The sequence below is a fragment of the Polypterus senegalus genome, chromosome 4 (genome assembly GCF_016835505.1).
Source record: "Polypterus senegalus isolate Bchr_013 chromosome 4, ASM1683550v1, whole genome shotgun sequence".
Lineage (NCBI taxonomy): Eukaryota > Metazoa > Chordata > Cladistia > Polypteriformes > Polypteridae > Polypterus > Polypterus senegalus.
In genome coordinates this window covers 69,460,925-69,475,675 of record NC_053157.1, presented here as the reverse complement: position 1 = coordinate 69,475,675, position 14,751 = coordinate 69,460,925, and the positions used below count along the sequence as shown (strand labels likewise).

Below are 14,751 nucleotides of genomic sequence, written 5' to 3'. Positions count from 1 at the left end.
AGTTCTTCAAGGTTGATATGGTGGTCTCCAGTATCCAACTGTTAACTCAAACATATGTAAGGGATGGTATTTTTCTCCTTCATGAAAGCCACCAAGGTGATGCCTGTGCATTCGTAATGGTACAAGTTTCATGTGAAGTTAAATTCATGTGAGATTACGCAGAAGATCCTCCTTTTCGTGTCCCGCATAGTCAGAATTTCAGAAAGACTTGTTTTGGAGTGAGAGAAAAATTTCATCATTAAAGCTAATATTGGTAAAGCTAGGTGTCGAAAATAGGTTTGGTATCTGCTGCTCATTCTGTTTGTCTCTTAAAGATAAAAGCATTTCCACTACTTTTGTGAACAATTCTGACACACGATTTCAATTGCTAACCAATCAAGTCTCTACAGCTGAAGGCAGACCGGTTCCACTCGAAGATGTTATTCGGAAATTGTTTACTCTGGGAGAAGCGGACGTGTGAACATTCATAAACCTTGGCTTCCGTTACTGTTTTTCCAACTGCAACATATGACTGGGACAAGTTGTACGCCCTGTTAAAACAGGTCTCTGCCGAAACCCGGGATCGAACCAGGGACCTTTAGATCTTCAGTCTAACGCTCTCCCAACTGAGCTATTTCGGCCACGAGAATCACTGCGCAACTTCGAGGTCTGTCGTTGCATTTGTCGACGACATGGTAAAAAATATCACGCTGTCCTGAAGTATAGCATTTCATTTGAATTTTTAAGGTTCAGTCTTCCTTCAAGTGCCGTTTAATATGGATCTGTGGCAAATGCATTAAAGCAGTTTTTCAGGGGATTTTAGTGCATCCATCGTAAGATTGTAAGTGTGCCACCTTTTTCTGTTACACAGCTACATACGGCCTGTTTACTCTATTAACAGATTTTCAAAACACATCTCAAAATCAAATGCTGCATTTCCAAATCCATATTCTGAATTAACATCGGCTAGGCTTAGTTCTTCAAGGTTGATATGGTGGTCTCCAGTATCCAACTGTTAACTCAAACATATGTAAGGGATGGTATTTTTCTCCTTCATGAAAGCCACCAAGGTGATGCCTGTGCATTCGTAATGGTACAAGTTTCATGTGAAGTTAAATTCATGTGAGATTACGCAGAAGATCCTCCTTTTCGTGTCCCGCATAGTCAGAATTTCAGAAAGACTTGTTTTGGAGTGAGAGAAAAATTTCATCATTAAAGCTAATATTGGTAAAGCTAGGTGTCGAAAATAGGTTTGGTATCTGCTGCTCATTCTGTTTGTCTCTTAAAGATAAAAGCATTTCCACTACTTTTGTGAACAATTCTGACACACGATTTCAATTTCCACTGAACGCACCGCAGGCGCTCTGAGCGCAAGATCCTTGCGCGCACTACTGTCAACTCCATGGCAGGATTCTGGAAAATATTATTTGGCAGACACAGACCAGATTTCAAGACCACGAAAAACTGATGTTTGTCACGCTCCTCGACCCCCAGATATTTCGGGAATACAAGAAAAATTTCCTGTATGCAGCCTTCTCCAGTTTAACACAAGAGCAACGGAGCAGTTTTTGATCTGTTTCGGCTAAAAACAATACTGACTGTAATGTATGCCATGGATGATTTTGCACGAAAATCTCCCACTGATCTCCTTGACTTCCTTCATCAGAACAATCTGAATGAGAGCATGGGGCAACTGTTCACATTGGTATATTTGGCGGTGACCATTCCCATGTACACTGCTTCTGTCGAGCGGACATTTTCAGCCCTAAAGCCAATTAAAACTTATGCCAGAAATACGACAGGACAGGTTTGACTTTCAGCATTACCTTCGATGGCGATAGAAAGGGACTTTTTGATGGAACTGAAGCGCACAGATAATCTGTACGACAGATTAATTGAACTGTTTTTGAGGAAAGAAAGGAGGATGGATTTTGTTTACAAATAATCCAAATTTTTGGTGAATAAAATGTTACGATTTTACTAAATAATATTGCAACTTTATGAGTTATTATTGGTGTTTTTTATGTGTGTCATGGCTATAGCTGCAGAAGAAAGGAACTTGTTCACCCCTGGTTTGTCTATTCAATAAAGGCATTTATTGTGGCTACAGGAGTTATCTATCTGCAATGCAGTGGCTCTTTATACTGTATTTCTGCATATTAAGATGGTTTTTATAACCATAAATTAGTTTTTGAGGGGCGGGTTGATTCAGACAGAGCACTACTGAAGGCCTAGGTGTGAGATGCACGGTACTCCACTGGACCAGATGATACGTAAATTTGATGAACATTACAACCTGAAAATAAACAAAACTGTAGAGAGGTTCAGATTATACTTCTCCCAGTGCGTCTCTATAAATCCTCCGTGCGGGAACATTATCATAATGGTACGTTTAGCACAAGTTAATACTGGGAATGCCTGTTAAACATCTTACATTCACGAGTAGTGATTTGCATAGTGAACACTTCGATGAATGAAACCTATTATCTTTACAACGGTTGACAAACACAGAATGTAACTTCATAACAACACGTCCTCCAAATACGAACCTGATTGAAAGAAATAATGATAATCAAATCCTTGATGACAGCAACACTCATAACAGTGACAAAACAATTACATTGACAATCAGGTTATGTTATTTTTAAAAGTTTCCTTTTCTTTTTTTCATAACTTCATTACCACACTACTTCTCTGCTGTGAAGCGCGGGTATTTTGCTATATGTATATATATGTGGATGTATGTATGTGTATATATATGAGGATGTATGTGTGTTGTGAAATATGACGGCCCAGACACACACAGGCAGACACCATTTCAATCATCACCCCACGTTTATTTACAATATATTACAAAAAGTCAAGTGCACTGCCACCAAACCCCCAGTTCCCCAAAGTCAATCACCACTGTCTTCACACACAAACACTCGGGCCTCTCCTCGCCTCCTCTGCCACGACCTCGTCCTCCTCCTCACCTGACTCCATCCTTGATTGCAGGGCGGCGGCTCCTTAAATAGGCGGCTGATTGCCGACCGCACCCAGCCACCTGTGACAGTATATATATATATATATATATATGTGTGTGTATGTGTGTGTATACAGTATATGTATGTGTGTATGTACTGTATATATGTAGATATGTACGTAAATGTATATATGTATATATATGTGCGTGTATGTATATATATATATATGTATGTGTACAGTGCATCCGGAAAGTATTCACAGCGTATCACTTTTTCCACATTTTGTTATGTTACCGCCTTATTCCAAAATGGATTCAATTCATTTTATTCCTCAGAATTCTACACACAACACCACATAATGACAAGGTGAAAAAAGTTTACTTGAGGTTTTTGCAAATGTATTAAAAATAAAAAAAATTGAGAAAGCACATGTACATAAGTATTCACAACCTTTGCCATGAAGCTCAAAATTGAGCTCAGGTGCATCCTGTTTCCCCTGATCATCCTTGAGATGTTTCTGCAGATTAATTGGAGTCCACCTGTGGTAAATTCATTTGATTGGACATGATTTGGAAAGGCACACACCTGTCTATATAAGGTCCCACAGTTGACAGTTCATGTCAGAGCAGAAACCAAGCATGAAGTCAAAGGAATTGTCTGTAGACCTTCGAGACAGGATTGTCTCAAGACACAAATCTGGGGAAGGTTACAGAAAAATTTCTGCTGCTTTAAAGGTCCTAGTGAGCACAGTGGCCTCCATCATCTGTAAGTGGAAGAAGTTCAAAACCACCAGGACTCTTCCTAGAGCTGGCCGGCAATCTAAACTGAGCGATCGGGGGAGAAGGGCCTTAGTCAGGGAAGTGACCAAGAACCCGATTTTCACTCTGTCAGAGCTCCAGAGGTCATCTGTGGAGAGAGGAGAACCTTCCAGAAGGACAACCATCTCTGCAGCAATCCACCAATCAGGCCTGTATGGTAGAGTGGCCTGACGGAAGCTACTCCTTAGTAAAAGGCACATGGCAGCCCGCCTGGAGTTTGCCAAAAGGCACCTGAAGGACTCTCAGACCATGAAAAACAAAATTCTCTGGTCTAATGAGACAAAGATTGAACTCTTTGGTGTGAATGCCAGGCGTCACGTTTGGAGGAAACCAGGCACCACTCATCACCAGGCCAATACCATCCCTACAGTGAAGCATGGTGGTGGCAGCATCATGCTGTGGGGATTTTTTTCAGCGGCAGGAACTGGGAGACTAGTTAGGATAAAGGGAAATATGACTGCAGCAATGTACAGAGACATCCTGGATGAAAACCTGCTCCAGAGCACTCTTGAACTCAGATTGGGGCGACGGTTCATCTTTCAGCAGGACAACGACCCTAAGCACACAGCCAAGATATCAAAGGAGTGGCTTCAGGACAACTCTGTTAATGTCCTTGAGTGTCCCAGCCAGATATATATACTAGCAAAATACCCGCGCTTTGCAGTGGAGAAGTAGTGTGTTAAAGAAGTAATGAAAAACAAAAGGAAACATTTTGAAAATAACGTAACATGATTGTCAATGTAATCAATGTAATTGTTTTGTAACTGTTATGAGTGTTGCTGTCATATATATATATATATACACATCTCTCTCTATATATATATATATATATATTATATATATATATACACACACACACACATATATACTGTACATACATACAAATATATATATACACACACACATATACATACACATATATATAAAATATACACACACATATATATATATCCATATCTCTGTCTATCTACTTTATATTTTATATATATCTAGATATATTTTATATATATCTATATCAATATATCTATATATATCTATATATATCTATATATCTCTATATATATCTATATATACTGTATATATCTATCTATCTATCTATCTATATATATAATATCTATATCTATATATATATACAGTATCTATATCTATATATCTATCCATCTATATAATCTATATATCTATCTATTTATATATCTATATCTATCTCTATATATATCTATATCTATATATATATATATATATATCTCCTTTGGGGTGCGAGCAGCTGTTGCTGAGGGTGCCAGAATCCATCAAGGAAGAAAAATTAAAAACATTATTTGTACAAAATCTTAATTTATCTAATCATTCCTAAATAATTAAATGGGCAGGCTATTTCGTATCAGTGAAATACGCTGCTTGTTAAAACGGATGACTCCTAATCTTACGTGCACTTAGTGCTGCGTGGGTATTATGAACTATCGTATCTGTTCAAGTTCTATTTAAATTTTAAATATAAGGAATTTTTATTTAGTCGACTAAAATATGTTTAGTAGGAATGTAAGTTAAATTTAGTTATCATGGCATAAATTTTTCTTCACCATAGAAATTTAAAGACTAAATTCAACTTCCATTCCTACCAAAGATATTTCTGGCGATTAAATAGAACCTACTTATATCCAAATTCGAGCTATTGAGCTGTCGCCTGCTGCCTGCCTGAATAAGTCACCCTCGCTTCGCTCTTACTTTTTTACTGTTCATTTAATCATGGGCAGTCGCAGAAAAATTATAACATGGAAGGAGGATTACACTGAGTATGGCTTTACCAAAACAATTATTGATGGCGAATAAAGTATCCATTATTCATAAAGCTTCAATTGGTGATCTGTTTTTCTGCGTTAACCTCCTATTTTTTCATACTTCTTCTCAAACCAAGGGGGTGCGAGGGTAAAATGAATCGGGAAGCGCTGATATATATTGTCATGCTTGGGTCACAGATTTGCACAGAGACACAGAAGGTCGTAGAAAAAAAAGAAGGATTTTTATTCAGACACCGCAAACACATGAGCTTGAAGGTGCTCCATGACAAGTCAGATATGACAGTTCCGCTAGGAGCAGAGAGAGATAAAAGCAAACAATCAATTCCAAAACTGACAGGTGCTGCGCAAGGCTTATAAGTCGGCGGAGTACCGCGTGAGGCTTGTATTACGCGTTATAGTGCAAGGATAAGGAGCAATGTGTAGTCAGTGTTTCAGGTTTTCCCAGGGGCGTTTGTCTCTATTTGAAGTGCGATAAGCCCTCCAGCTCACAATATATATATTGAATATATTGAAATAGTTTTACTGTCAAATAATGCAAACAGTACGCGGCACGTGTTTCGCCCTAACTCTGGTACGCAGGCGTACACACTCACTGAGCCCCGTCATGGGAATCGAACCTCGGACGTCAGCGCTAAAGGCGAAGGTTCTCATGTTGTGCCATGGCATGTGGTTTGTTTATTTGATAGTATGTAGATCGGGGTGTGTGTGTGTGTGTGTATATATATATATATATATATATATATATATATATACACAAAAGATAACTCCTGTAGCCACAATAAATGCCTTTATTGAATAGACAAACCAGGGATGAACAAGTTCCTTTCTACTGCTGCCAGAGCCGCGACACACATAAAAAACATCAATAATAAGTCATAAACTTTCAATATTATTTAGGAAAATCGCAACATTTTACTCACCAAAAATTCGGATTATTTGTAAACAAAATCCATCGTCCTCTCTTTCCTCAAAAACAGTTCAATTACTCTGTCGTACGGATTATCTGTGCGCTTCAGTTCCATCAAAACCTCACCTTCTATTGCCATCGAAGCTAATGCTGAAAGGCAAACCCACCCTGTTGTATTTCTGGCATAAGTTTCAATTCATTTTAGGGCAGAAAATGTCCGCTCGACAGAAGCAGTGTACACAGGAATGCTCACCGCCAAATATACCAATGTGAACAGCTGCCCCATGCTCTCATTCAGATTTTTCTGATGAAGGAAGTCAAGGAGATCAGTGGGAGATTTTCCTGCAAAATCTTCCATGGCATACATTGCAGTCAGTTCTGTTTTTAGCCAAGACAGACCAAAAAGCACTCCGTGGCTCTTGTGTTAAAGTGGAGAAGGCTGCATGCATGAATTTTTTCTTGTATTCCCGAAACTTCTGGGGCTCGAGGAGCGTGACAAACATCAGGTTTTCGTGGTCTTGAGATCTGGTCTGTGTCTGGCAAATAATATTGTCCAGAATCCTGCCATGGAGTTGGCCGTACTGCACGTGACAATCTTTTGCTCGGAGCGTTTGCGGTGCTTTCAGTGGCCTCGGAGAGTTCCTCATATCGGCTTCTATCCAATCAAAGGGTCTGAATACGTTGACGTTGCCGTACGCCTGCTAGAAGGCCGTACTGACACCAACTGAAAATCTGATTGGTTGAAGCAACAGGTTAATCGACATTTATTCTGTGTTAGAGTGCCTCCACAACAGATTGTGAAAGCCTCACTCCCTGGCAACAAATGACGGCTGAAATGTGATTGGTTAAATATTTTAATACAAAACTCCGCCTCCCACGGCTATCGAGCTGCATTCTATTACAGTATATGGAAAATAATACGTTCCAGTTATGACCATTACGTGTAGAATTTCAAAATGAAACCTGCCCAACTTTTGTAAGTAAGCTGTAAGGAATGACCCTGCCAAATTTCATCCTTCTACCTACACGGGAAGTTGGAGAATTAGTGATGAGTGAGTGAGTGAGTGAGGGCTTTGCCTTTTATTAGTATAGACTAGCAAAATACCCACGCTTCGCAGTAGCGAAGTACTGCCTTAAAATTTTTATTAAGAAGAAAATTAAACCTTTTTAAACTGAGGGAAAATATACCAATAATTATTTGTTAAGGATCTCTTTGTATACCACATTTTGAGTTCGGCCCTCCGGTTGTAATATGACCAAGCTGTGCGCTGAGCTTACTCTTGAGCATGCAACATACAGTTGGCCATGTGCACAGTAATCTTGTTTCAAATCTCACAGCTTGGATTGCTGCTGTCATAATCGGTTTGAGTTTCATGGTTTGTTTCAATTACGACAGTATTTGTAGGACTTTTGTTGAAGAGACATTCGCCATCTGTCAAGCGTTGTAATTATACAACCGGTTTCATCGATAAATTTACATCCAGCTTTTGAGAGTTTAAACATTCATAAACATCAAAGTGTCCACTACTGAAATCGTCACCTGTCAATCTAAGATGTTTAAGAGGCATTGGCGGTTGTGAAAAGGTGTAAAATATTTGGCCATTTTGGTACACTTGAAAGCGACAACCGAACAATTCACTGGCAGCCATTAACTCACATGCAGATGCATAGGTGAAGGGCTTAAGCATTTCACTCTTCTAGTGCTCCTGTGTAGAATAATCATCTCCTGTACCGTCATCAGTCCACACCTTGAACCTGTCCCAGTCATTCAATACATAAGACACAATGTTCCTCCGGATATCAAGAGTGAGCCTGATATGGCCGTGCAATATGTAACAACGAGAATGGAAAAGGCAGGTGCCATCTCCGGGCATGGAAACCACTCGGTAAGTGACAGTTCTTTGATCGATGGTGATCACCTCGATAGACATGTTAATGGGGCTACGGTTGGAATGATAAAGGAAATGGGTACCTGAACAATGTAAAGTAAGTCTAAAATACCTAAACAATAACTATAATCGTAATAAATGAACAATAAAACAGCGGAGAAGCTGTGGATTAAATAAAAAGGCTGTAGTTATCAGCAGGGAGACGTGAATCCCGTGGCAAAGCAAGGAAGGGAATGTAGAGACTGGAGCAATGGACGGCCTTATATAGGCAGGCAGCCAACAACGTGGGAGGCGTTGGGATGGGGGACCCAATGCCGCCTCACACGGTGACCGAGCTGCAAGCTATGAACGTATATATGTACGTAAGTAGGATTCAGTTAGCGTTGGGAACCTGCATACCAAATTTCTTGAAGATGGGCCCATAAGTAACAAAGTCCGTTGAAAAGTTCAATATGGCGGCCGACAGTGGCATCATACCACCGAAATAAGTACCAAATTTCAGCTTTCTACCTACACGGGAAGTTGGAGAATTAGTGACGTTGGAAAGTTCAATATGGCGGCTGACAGTGGCGTCATACCACCGAAATAAGTATGTACATTGGTTTCGGTTAGCGCAGGGAAGCCACCTACCAAATTTCGTGAAGATGGGGCCATGAATAAGACAGTTCAACATGGCGGACGTTGTTGACCGTTATGACCGTTACACGTAGAATTTCGAAATGAAACCTGCTTAACTTTTGTAAGTAAGCTGTAAGGAATGAGCCTGCCAAATTTCAGCCTTCTACCTACACGGGAAGTTTGAGAATTAGTGATGTTGGAAAGTTCAATATGGCGGCCGACAGTGGCGTCATACCACCGAAATAACCACGTACATTGGTTTTGGTTAGCGCAGGGAAGCCACCTACCAAATTTCGTGAAGATGGGGTCAGCCTTCTACCTACATGGGACGTTGGAAAATTATTGACGTTGGAAAGTTCAATATGGCGGCCGACAGTGGCGTCCTACCATCGAAATAAGTATGTACATCGGTTTCGGTTAGCGCAGGGAAGCCGCCTACCAAATTTCGTGAAGATGGGGCCATAAATAAGAAAGTTCAACATGGTGGACGTTGTGTTATCGACTGTTATGACCGTTACGTGTAGAATTTCGAAATGAAACCTGCTTAACGTTTGTAAGTAAGCTGTAAGAAATAAGCCTGCCAAATTTCAGCCTTCTACCTACACGGGAAGTTGGAGAATTAGTGATGAGTCAGTCAGTCAGTCAGTAAGGGCTTTGCCTTTTATTAGTATAGATATACACAATATATATAATACATCCATCTTCTAACCTGCTGAATCTGAATACAGGGTCACAGGGGTCTGCTGGAGCCAATTCCAGCCAACACAGGGCAGGAACCAATCCTGGGCAGGGTGCCAACTCACCACAGGACACACACAAACTAGGGCCAATTTAGAATCACCAATCCACCTAACCTGCACGTCTTTGGACTGTGGGAGGAAACCCACACAGACATGGGGAGAACATGCAAACTCCACAGAGGGAGGACCTGGGAAGCGAACCCAGGTCTCCTAACTGCGAGGCAGCAGCACTACCACTGCGCCACCGTGCCGCCATATTTAATACATATAATATATAATAATAAGTGGAACCTTGGTATACGTCCTTAATCTGTTCCAGACCCTTTGACTTATACCAAACAGGACGTATACCAAACTAATTTTTCCCATAAGAAATAATGGGAAAATGATTAATCTGTTCCCATGAAAAAAAAAAAATCCTATTGCTATTGGCATATTATACATTGATGGGGTTGTATAAAATAATTTAAACACTGATTAATACTAAAATACATAAATACAAAAGTAATTAGATGAAATAAATGAAAATTTTACCTCACTTTACTTTTTAATAACATCTTTGTTTTTCACAATCGTAGATACCGTCGTTCTCGGCAAACGTTATGCAACAGCCATGTCCTGGATACGCATGCCACCTTCATACTTTTCAACAATCAATTGAAATTTACATGAAAAAAACACAAAATCACGTTGTGACGAAGCAGGTTTGCTGTATGCTCCCATCTGCTGCCGGGGAGCCCTTGAATCCTACACCATCGGTAATGTGCCTCGCTGCTAACCTCATCGGTAACAACAAAGCAAGGGGATGGTGAAAAAGTGCAAAGTGCTTTTATTAAAACAATTAACAAAACAAGGTGTTCAAATAAAAGTGCAGTCTCCAAAGTTCCAATAAATAATCCATAAAATCAGAAGTGAAACGTGGAGGTTAAAAACAATAGAAAAAAGTCTTCTTAAAAACAACGAAGTTAAAAGCAGGAAGTATTCTTTAAAAAAAAAAAAAACAAGAAGCCCGGTGCCTGCTTCCCAACTGGGGAGTCACCCTACTTGCAGCTGACCTTCGGACTGCCTGCTTCAGCCACTTCATCCATGCGCGCTCTCGCTCGCTCTCTCTCTCGTCCATTCTTTCTTTTTACTCCCCTTCAAGCCAACTCGCGCTTCTGTTTATCAAGATAAGCAGCCCTCTCTCTCTCACTCACTCAACCTCCCGTCTTTTTTTTCTTTTTACTCCCCTTCTAGTTGACTCGCGCTTCTATTAATCAAGATAAGCAGCCCCAGGAACAATCATGAATGCGGACGGTCCCTCACAAGAGCACTTTGGTGAGAAACGCCCACATCGCTAATCGCCCTGACAACCTTCAGCCACATAACCACAACACCCCCTCACCAAGCTGCGAGCATGATGGTTATTTATTTTAAAGCTGGACTTTGACAGGAGCTGTGGACCCGCTATATCACACACGTGAAAGTTCACAGAGAGTTATAGCGCGGGTTGTTCACTGAATGCTAGTAACTGGCACACTAACGCTCGTGGGCAGTCATGGCTTTGTCTCGAGAGAGGTAAACAAGGTTAGCATGCGAGTCACATTCCAAACAAAGGTCGTATACCAAGCAAAATTTTTTGTGTCCAAACAGGACGTATACCAAGTTGGACTTATTCCAAAGCAGATGTATACCGAGGTACCACTGTATATATATATATAAGAGAGCATAGCACCATTTGGACCTTGCCCAGCCACACTCCATTGGCTCATCTAAATTCTGAAAGTTTGTGATGAGGTGTTCATGCTCACAGCACTTGTAGCACCGGGGGGTTGGAGGGAAGAAGTCTATGCACCAAACCTGTATAGCAGTTCTCAGACATCGCACTGGTACAGGCAGATTACAAGTTGGACATGGCATTTTTCACCCAGATGGTCCATCAAATCATACAATATATCTTTATCAGTAGATGAGTCTGGCTCTATTTAGTTTGATTCTGACAGCAGTCGTTGAGTTGTCTTGTGGTGATTGATCTGCCTCTTATATTGGGCTCTTCAGAGCCCTTGATAATTCTATGCTGCTTAATCACATTTCCTAATTCTTCTATGTCTTTCCATGTCTGCTGGAGGAACAACCTGGCAACACATTCAGACAGAATATTAATTAGGAAATCACAGGAGGTTATCTGAACTACTTGTGTACTGAAGTACTCGCTATTTTGTCCCTCAGAGCAAATGTCTGCTCTCTTACAGTGCATTCACAGACAAAGCACAACTCTCCGCATTTCATGGCATGGAAACTTGAGGTAACATTATAACGAGTAAGAATCTTTTTTTTTGATTACTGAGTAGCTGGCTGATAGTCTGTTATCCAAGTCACAGTAGACTTATTGAGTGTCTCTGGTCAAAAAAGGAGTCAGGATATGTACCCATTCTGACTATGGATACCGCCGCCAATTAGTAGTACACACGAAGACCAGTAAGTACGCTTTGAGGCACTTTTCTTAAGTGGAAAGAGTACCTAAGACTTTCTCCACCTGATGAGTGATCCCTGTAGCTCATCTTGCTGCTGCTTTAGTGAAATGTTGATTTTCAACATGTATCGGCACCTGTTATACTTGTTTCATAAGGTTTTGCGATCGGGTTGTGAAGTCTTTTGGATTGTTTAAACAACCATAAAAATTATGTCACTATGAAAAAACAAAACAGAGAACAAAATGAGGTTTGTGGTTCCAGAGAATGCCCTTGTTAATGTGAATGCCTGGTAGACCAAAGAAAAACCAAGAGTTTGCAATACATTATCACCAATATTAAAATGAGTACTGGCTGTTGTTTTTATTGCACATTTGCACTTTTGATTTGAAATGCTTCCCAGTCAAGGTCATGCAGCACATGCTAATAAAGAGGTATTTTGATGAATGGGATTTCCTCCAGAGTAAAACAGTAATGAAGATTCCAAAATAAGATAGGAAGCAACCGAGAAACTTACCTGGTCTGCCCAGGAGAGGCAACCTCAACTTCTGCCAGGCCCTAATGCAACCTGCTGGCTTCACCTGAAGCAAGCCTGAAAATAAGGAGCTGGCTAAACAACTATAAAAAACTCAAAATCTATAGAAAAAAACAAAAAGGAAAATGGTAAGCATCAAACTCTGGATTTTATAAACAGGGTAGGCAAAGAATTTTTATAAAAGTAATATTATTTTAAAAATGTCTTAAATGCACTCATGTAAAGTACATTTATATGCAAATATAGTTTAGCGCCAATGGGTTTAGACTGGCTGGGACAAGAATACCTGGAGAAGCTGGTTATAAAGACTATTTTAGTGTTAGAAGTTTACTGAGCTTGAACTGATAATTCATATAGCTGTTGAGTTAAAGATTATAGAACACAACTTTTTAACCTATTTTTTTTTATCACTAAAGATTTTCTTTTGCCTCTCGCTGATAAAGCAGAGCAATGTAGACAAATGGAATTGTAATTTAAATGTATTAATATTGTCACGCACGTGCGAGTAGGGGTCCGCGGAAGGACCTAAATGGTAGAGTGAAAGCACATGCCAGAGGAGACTGGCGGAGTACTAACCTCTCTCTCTTTTATTCTGCAGAAAGAAAGACGCACCACCGCCATGATCCTGCTATGATTTCCTGAACACGCATCACCACTTCCTCCCTCCCTCTGTCGAATCCTGAGGACATCATCAATCCCAGAATCCATCTCGGTTCCTTCCCAGCATGCATCACTTTTATTTTTCCGGTCCCTCATCATAAATCTTCCCCCATTCCGCCATTCAGGCAGTCTCTGTTAGATCTACATCTTATGTATCAACCTACTTTGACTCATCTTGTTGCAGTATACGGGGCCAGAAAACCCCAAACCTTTATAAGTGTTGTGTCTCTTTATTACAATATATTAATTGTTGTCATTTTCAATAGTATAGCTTTTCATGTTTCTCCATCCATCCATCCAATATCCAACCCGTTATATCCTAACTAAAGGTTCATGGGAGTCCGCTGGAGCCAATCCCAGGGTGCAAGGCAGGAAACAAACCCCGGGCTGGGCGCCAGCCCACAGCAGGGCACGCAAACACACACACACACACACACACTCTACAAGCACACACTGGGAACAATTTAGAATTGCCAATGCACCTAACCTGCATGTCTTTGGACTGTGGGAGGAAACCCACACAGACACAGGGAGAACATGCAAACTCCACACAGGTAGGACCCGGGAAGCGAACCCTATTTTATAATAAACATATCAAATTCACTTAAATCAGAATTCCACAACATCAAATATGCTAAAAACAGTATGGCGTTGGCTCAAGATTTATTTGAATAGCTGTACACAGGATTGTTCCCCTGTTTTCATACAGAGTTTGGATGCCAGTCCATGTCCTTCCACATCTTTTATAATACTGGTTGAATGACATCATGCATTACATCGTCTTCAGCCACATGGCTGGCACACATAGAAAAACATTAAATAAAATGATAGTGTGATGACACCGCAAAATAACGATAGAATAAGCAACAACACTAATAAAATAATATTTAATCCAAAAAATAAGCAGAATGATTCAGGACATTACCAACAGTGACAAAATTATGGTGCAAAAATATTCAATATTATCACAAAATAATAACATTTACATTCTGAAAGATTACTTTTTATTTCTGATGACTTCACATTAGACACAGTATCACCAGTGTTTAATCCATCCCACCAGGTCACCTTGAAGCAAAAGAAGCATGAATTCCAAGAAGTATCAGAATTTAGAAATTAAATGCATGATCTAGAGGCAGCAGTATTGACTTAGGACTATGATATTGTAGGAATTGCAGAGTAATGGCTAAATGAGAGTGATGGCTAAGAATATATTAGTGCCTGTCTTCCTTTTTCAACTTCAACCATTTGATCCTTGGCTCTGCCCTCATTCTTCTTCATCTCCAATGTCATCCTACAGACCACCATCCTATGGTGCCTAATTACACTTTCCCGTGCCACCACTTTGTAGTCTTCAGTCTCCTTCAGATTGACCCTCTAGCATAGGATATAA

At 40.2% G+C, this 14,751-nt stretch overlaps 1 non-coding gene across 1 annotated transcript; it reads right to left on the bottom strand.

Moving 5' to 3' along the window:
- Window positions 1–547: 547 nt before the first annotated feature.
- On the bottom strand, window positions 548–620 carry trnaf-gaa. Its single transcript has one exon. It is a non-coding gene; the product is annotated as a tRNA-Phe (tRNA).
- Window positions 621–14,751: the final 14,131 nt, after the last annotated feature.